Source organism: Cupressus sempervirens, chromosome 11 (assembly GCF_028749045.1).
Source record: "Cupressus sempervirens isolate cs-2001-9-10 chromosome 11, ASM2874904v1, whole genome shotgun sequence".
In the NCBI taxonomy this organism is placed as follows: Eukaryota; Viridiplantae; Streptophyta; class Pinopsida; order Cupressales; family Cupressaceae; genus Cupressus; species Cupressus sempervirens.
In genome coordinates this window covers 341059377-341065376 of record NC_143128.1, presented here as the reverse complement: position 1 = coordinate 341065376, position 6000 = coordinate 341059377, and positions in this window count along the sequence as shown.

The following is a 6000-nucleotide window of genomic DNA, read 5'->3' as shown; positions in this document are numbered from 1 at the left end:
CGAAACTCTTTGTGGGATATGTTAGACCATATTAAAATATAGATTAAGGAATAATAAGGGTATCTTCTATGTGCTCACAGACGCTGACAAAGTTTAGGAATCATTAATTTTATTTATCTCTTTTTGAAATTTTATTATTAGATGTTTCTTTTATTAGTGTTGTCTACATGGGGGGAACTAATGTTTTGTGTTGATTCTATTTCTTAATTGTTACAATCAAATTATTTCTACATTGTAAGTATAACAAATATTTTATTTTTTTAATATCTTTATGTACAAAATATCTAATTTCTTATTGATTGGTATGAATTTAGCCAGGGGAAAAATTATTTATCTGACAAAAAAAAAGAGCAAAAAATAGCATTGTGATATTGCTATCAGAATTTAATTGTCTAGTTTTTGAGTGATGTTTCATGAGTAGGATTTCAACACAAATCCATCTTTGCTTGCAACCCCATTTGCAAAACCTTCACCAATTGTTGTCCCTTAATCATCAATTAATAAGTAGGAGATAATTTCCTCAAATTGTGATATTACTATCAGAATTTAAGTGTATAGTTTTTGAGTCAAAACTCATTCTCAAATACCAAGAAGAAATATTTTCCACAACACAATTTAAAAGCAAAATACAGTTTATAATCTCAAAGAAAATCACAAGAAGTAATCAACACAAGAACAACTACAAAACAAACAAAACAAACAAAATGAAATAGAAATCTAGATAAAACATTTTGATCAAATAAACCTTCAATCTTTTAAGTACCAATAATCTAGAAACAAAGAATTCAAGAGGAGCACCTGTAAGCACATAATCATTTCATTAATTTTGGGCAAAAGAGGTTGCAGGTTGGTGGGGTTCAAAGTGTTGAGAATTGTGTCTCAACCTTGCAAGCTTTTTTCGAAAAATTGTAGAAAATTTTAGAATTTGTTTGTGGTAGTTTTCCACATGTTTATGAGTTAGAAAAAGGTGTATGCGTTGTTAAAAATGTGTCTTGTCTCTAGAAGAATATAGAAGGACTATTTTTAGAGTACAAACAATTCATTATATAACTTTTAAAAGGTCTAAACTAGAGGAAAAATTTATGAATAAAAATGCTATTCTTAGAGTTACAAATGACAAGTGGGTTACATGTGGCATGGTTGTTTTGCACATGATTTTGGCTCATGGTTTTGTAAGACCACAAATGGTTTCCAACATGTAAATCACTATAAAAGGAGGGCTTGGGGAGGTTTTTCATTCATTGAGTTTTGTTTGCAAGACTGGGTGCTAGAAGGAGTCTCTCTGAGTCTAAGTCAGAGTTCAAGTTGTGGTGATGTGCTCTTGTAAGAACTTACATTACAACTATATTGTAATCTTCTTGATTTGAGAATACATTGTGCGAGTTTTGGAGGGCGAGGTTTGTCTCGTAGAAGGGTTTCCCCATGGTAATCATTGTTATATACATTCATCGTTATTTGATTATGTTATTATGCATTTCTTGAGATCTCTACAACAATTAGTTGAATTTGCATAATCATCGTCTCAAAGATTAGTATAGGAAGCAATTTTTGCGCACCTTTGCTTCCTTATAAGTGGTATCAAAGCTTGGCCAGTTTTGGTTCTATTTGTTGGGATCAAGGTTTGAGTGGGAGCTTGTGCAGAGGTTTTCATTTCTATGTTGCAAGATTGCAAAGATGATAATTATATCAAGGAGGATTGATGTAAAGAAGTTTTCTAGCACAAACTTTGAGATGTGGAAGCTAAATATGGAAGATCTATTGATTGGTTGTGATCTATGGGATGTGATTGATGACAAGAAGCTGAAGTCCATAGATCTAACTTTAGCCGCACAATATGATGTAACAAACAAAAAAGCTATAGTTCTCATTAGGTTGTGTCTTGTAGACTCAATTCTAATTAATATCTATGAAGAACCTCCTACGAAGAAGCTTTGGAAGAAGCTAAGTGAGATCTATCAAGTGAAATCACTTGTGAATAACATTTTCTTCAAGAAGAAGTTCTATTCCTTGAGAATGGAAGGTGGATGGATTTCTGAGCATCTTGAAATTTTTTAATATGTTGGTGACTTAGTTGGTCTCAGTTGGGGTGTCGATGGATGAAGAAGAAATATGTCAAATCTTGCTATATTCATTGTTATACTCATGGGATAGCCTTGCCATGGCCATAGGGAGCACTTCAATTGTCTTGAAGATGGAGGACATTGTTGGTTCTCTACTTTCTAAGGATATGAGAACAAAGGTCTCTCTGAATGCCAAAGAGACTTCCAATGTTCGAGGAAGACCAAAAGAAAGAGGCAAGAATGAAAAAGCATCATGGTCATTCTAAGTCCAAGAATAAGGAGAGATCAAAATCTCCTAGTAAGTCCAAGGTGATCTGCTAGAATTGTGGCAAACTTGGACACTTCTAAAAGGACTGCAAAGAGGATCAGAAGAGAAAGAAGAAGAAGCAAGATTCTGATTCTGAGTCGGAGAAGGAAGATGGAGATTTTTTCATCATAGCCTTAGCCACTCATGCAGGTGAAAATGCATGGTTGATAGACTCAAGTGCATCTTTTCACATGAATCCTAATAGAAACTAGTTTAGTAAGTATGAAAAGTTTGATGGTGATAAAGTGTATTTGGGTCATAAATAAGTTCTTGATATTGTTGGTCATGGAATTATTCATGTGAAATTTTCTGATGGTAGAATTAAAAAATTTGTTGATGTCTTGCATATCCTGAGACTAGCAAGGAATTTCTTATCTATTAGCAAACTAATAGATGTGGTTGTGCATGTATAGTTTTCTAAAGTAGGTGTGAAAATGGTGAGGGATGCTATGGTAATAGCAAGAGAAAGAAAATTAGGTACATTGTACCGACTTGATGCATGCACAATTGAGTGCAATAGTACTTCTGATAAGATTGTGAAGAGGACTACTTTGTTGGAGAAGAAGAGGGTTTCTCTTTCAATAGATGGTCATGCTTTTTGGGTACCCAAGGGTATTGCGAAGAGGACTACTTTTTTGGAGAAGAAGAGGGTTTCTCTTTCAATAGATGGTCATTCTTTTTGGGTACCCAAGGGTGCTCTATCTACTGAATCAAAGTTGCCTATAGAGAAGACTATGTTATGGCACCAGAGACTCGACCACATACGTGAGAAGGGTCTACGAACCTTAAAAAGTAAAAATCTTGTTGATAGGTTGAATGACTACAATCTTGAGTTTGATTTTTGTGAGCATAGTATCTATGGTAAACAAAACCACGTCCAATTTTACTCAAGTTCTCATAAGTCCTCATATATTTTGGATCTAATCCATTTGGATGTATTTGGTCTAGTTGATGTTCCTTCTATTCATAGATAAGTTTATTATGTTTCTTTCATTGATGATTTCAATAGAATAACATGGGTTTATTTCCTTAGGATTAAAGCTAAAGTTTTCAGTCATTTCAAAGAATTTAAAGAAATGGTTGAGTTGCAGATTGGAAAGAAGATAAATTGTTTGAGAATTGATAATGGTGGTGAATTTTGATCCAATGATTTCAACGCATTTTGTAAAGATTGTGGTATTAAAAGAGAGAAGACGACTTCATATTCTCCACAACAGAATGGAGTTGTAGAAAGAATAAACAGGACCTTGATGAAGAAGGCTAGGAATATGTTGAATGAAGCTAGACTGGAACAAAATTTCTAGGCTGAAGCTATAGCCATTGCTTGCTACCTGATAAATAGATCTCCTGCATTAGCTCTTGTTGGTAATACACCAATGGAAGCATGGTCGGGCCACAAGCCTTCACTTAGACATCTGAAAGTTTTTGGTTGTGAGGCATATCCTCATATGCCAAAGGAGAAGTGGACAAAATTGGACAACAAAGACATCAAATGTATCTTCATTGGATATGGTTATGGTATGAAAGGATACAAAATTTAGCATCCTGTTATACAAAAGGTATTTTATTCCAGAAGTGTTATATTTAGAGAAACTAAGCCTTCTTCTATTATAATGCAACTAGAACATATAGAAGAAAAGAAAGATGTGATTCAACTTCTTTCCCTTAGAAAGATGAGATGTTGAAGAGAGCTCTATGAATTTTGAATCATCAAAGGAAGAGGGAGAAATTGAACCTAAACCAGATCTTGTTTGAAGGTCTAGTAGATAGAGGAAAGCACCTGAAAGGTATGTATATTCTCTATATGATTGCAGGTGTATATTTTCTTTGAATGCTAATATTGATGAACCGAAATCTATAGAAGAGGCTCTTGATATGAATGATTTAGGGTCCTAAAAAATTGCAATGGAAGAAGAGATGGCATCTCTTAAGAGGAATGACATATGGGACCTTGTACTATTACTTGAAGGACAAAAGCTTGTTGGTTGTAAATGGGTGTTCAAAAGGAAGATGGGCTTAGATGGAAGCATTGAGAAGTATAAAGCATGGTTAGTTACAAAAGGTTACTCCTAGGTTGCAGGAATTGATTATGGTGAAATTTTTTCTCCTATAGCAAAAATGACATCCATTCAATTTTTACTTTCTATTGTAGCAACTTATGATCTAGAAGTTGAGCAGATGGATGTGAAGACAACTTTCCTCCACGGAGATTTGGAGGAAGAAATTTATATGACCTAGCCAAAGCACTTTGTGGTGAAAGGTAAAAGTCATTTGGTCTATAATTTGAAGAAATTCTTGTACGATTTTTAAAAAAGTCCTTGGATGTGGTATCAGAAGTTTGATACATATGTATTAAGTTTGGGATTTGTGCCATCCAAATCTGATCACTGTATATATTACAAGTCTGATGGTGATTGTTTCTTGGTTATTGCCTTATATGTTGATGACATGTTGTTTATTGGAAAAGGAAAAGGTTTGATTGTAGAATTAAAATCTCAACTCTCAGCAAGGTTTGAAATAAAAGATTTTTTTGCAGCAAGGTACATTCTAGGAATGGAGATTATAAGAGAGACAAAATAGAAATATTTGGCTAGGTTAGAGTAAATATCTTGGTAATATTCTAAGAAGATTCAATATGCAAAATTCTAGACCATTGAGTGTTCCTATTACTATGGGAACAAAGCTTTCTAGCTCATAGTGTCTTGCATCTTCATTGGAGATGGAAGAGTTGAGTTGAGTACCATATCAAAGTGATGTTGGAAGTTTGATGTATGCTATGGTCTATACAAGACTAGATATTTCCCAAGCAATGGGAATACTTTCTCGTTACATGTCTAATCCAGGAAGAGCACATTGGGATGTAGTAAAAAGAGTTTTTAGATACTTGTGGTGTATTTTAGAGTACTCTATATGTTTCCATGAAACTTGTGGAAAATTCTAAAAAAAATTTTATGGTAGTTTTTCACATGTTTATATTTGGAAAAGGTGTGTTAGTTGTTAAAATGTGCCTTGTCTCTAGAACAATATAGAAGGACTATTTCTATAGTATAAACAACTCATTATAAAACTTCTATGGGGGTCTAAACTAGAGGACAAAATTATGAACAAAAATACTATTCTTGGAGTTACAAATGACAAATGGGTAACATGTGGCATGGTTGTTTTGCCCATGGTTTTGGTAGACCAAAAATAGTTTTTAAGTTATAAATCACTATAAAAGGAGGGCTTGGGAAGGTGTTTGAATCATCGAGTTTTGTTTGCAAGAATGGGTGCTAGAAGGAGTCTCACTAAGTCTGAGTCTGAGTTTGAGTTGTGGTGATGCACTCCTATAATAACTTGCATTGCAAGTGTATTGTAATCTTCTTGATTTGAGAATACATTGTGTAGGTTTTGGAGGGTGGAGTTTTTCACTAGGAAGGGTTTCCCCATGGTAATCATTGTATTATGCATTCATTTTTATTTGATTATGTTATTATGCATTTCTTGAAATCTTTGCAATTGTTAGTTGAATTTGCATAATCATTTTCTCAAAGATTAGTGTAGGAAGCAATTCCGTGCACCTTTGCTTCCTCACTCTTCTTTTGTAAGGTATGGAGTTGTATCAGTTTATTGGAATGAGGGGGACAATTCAAT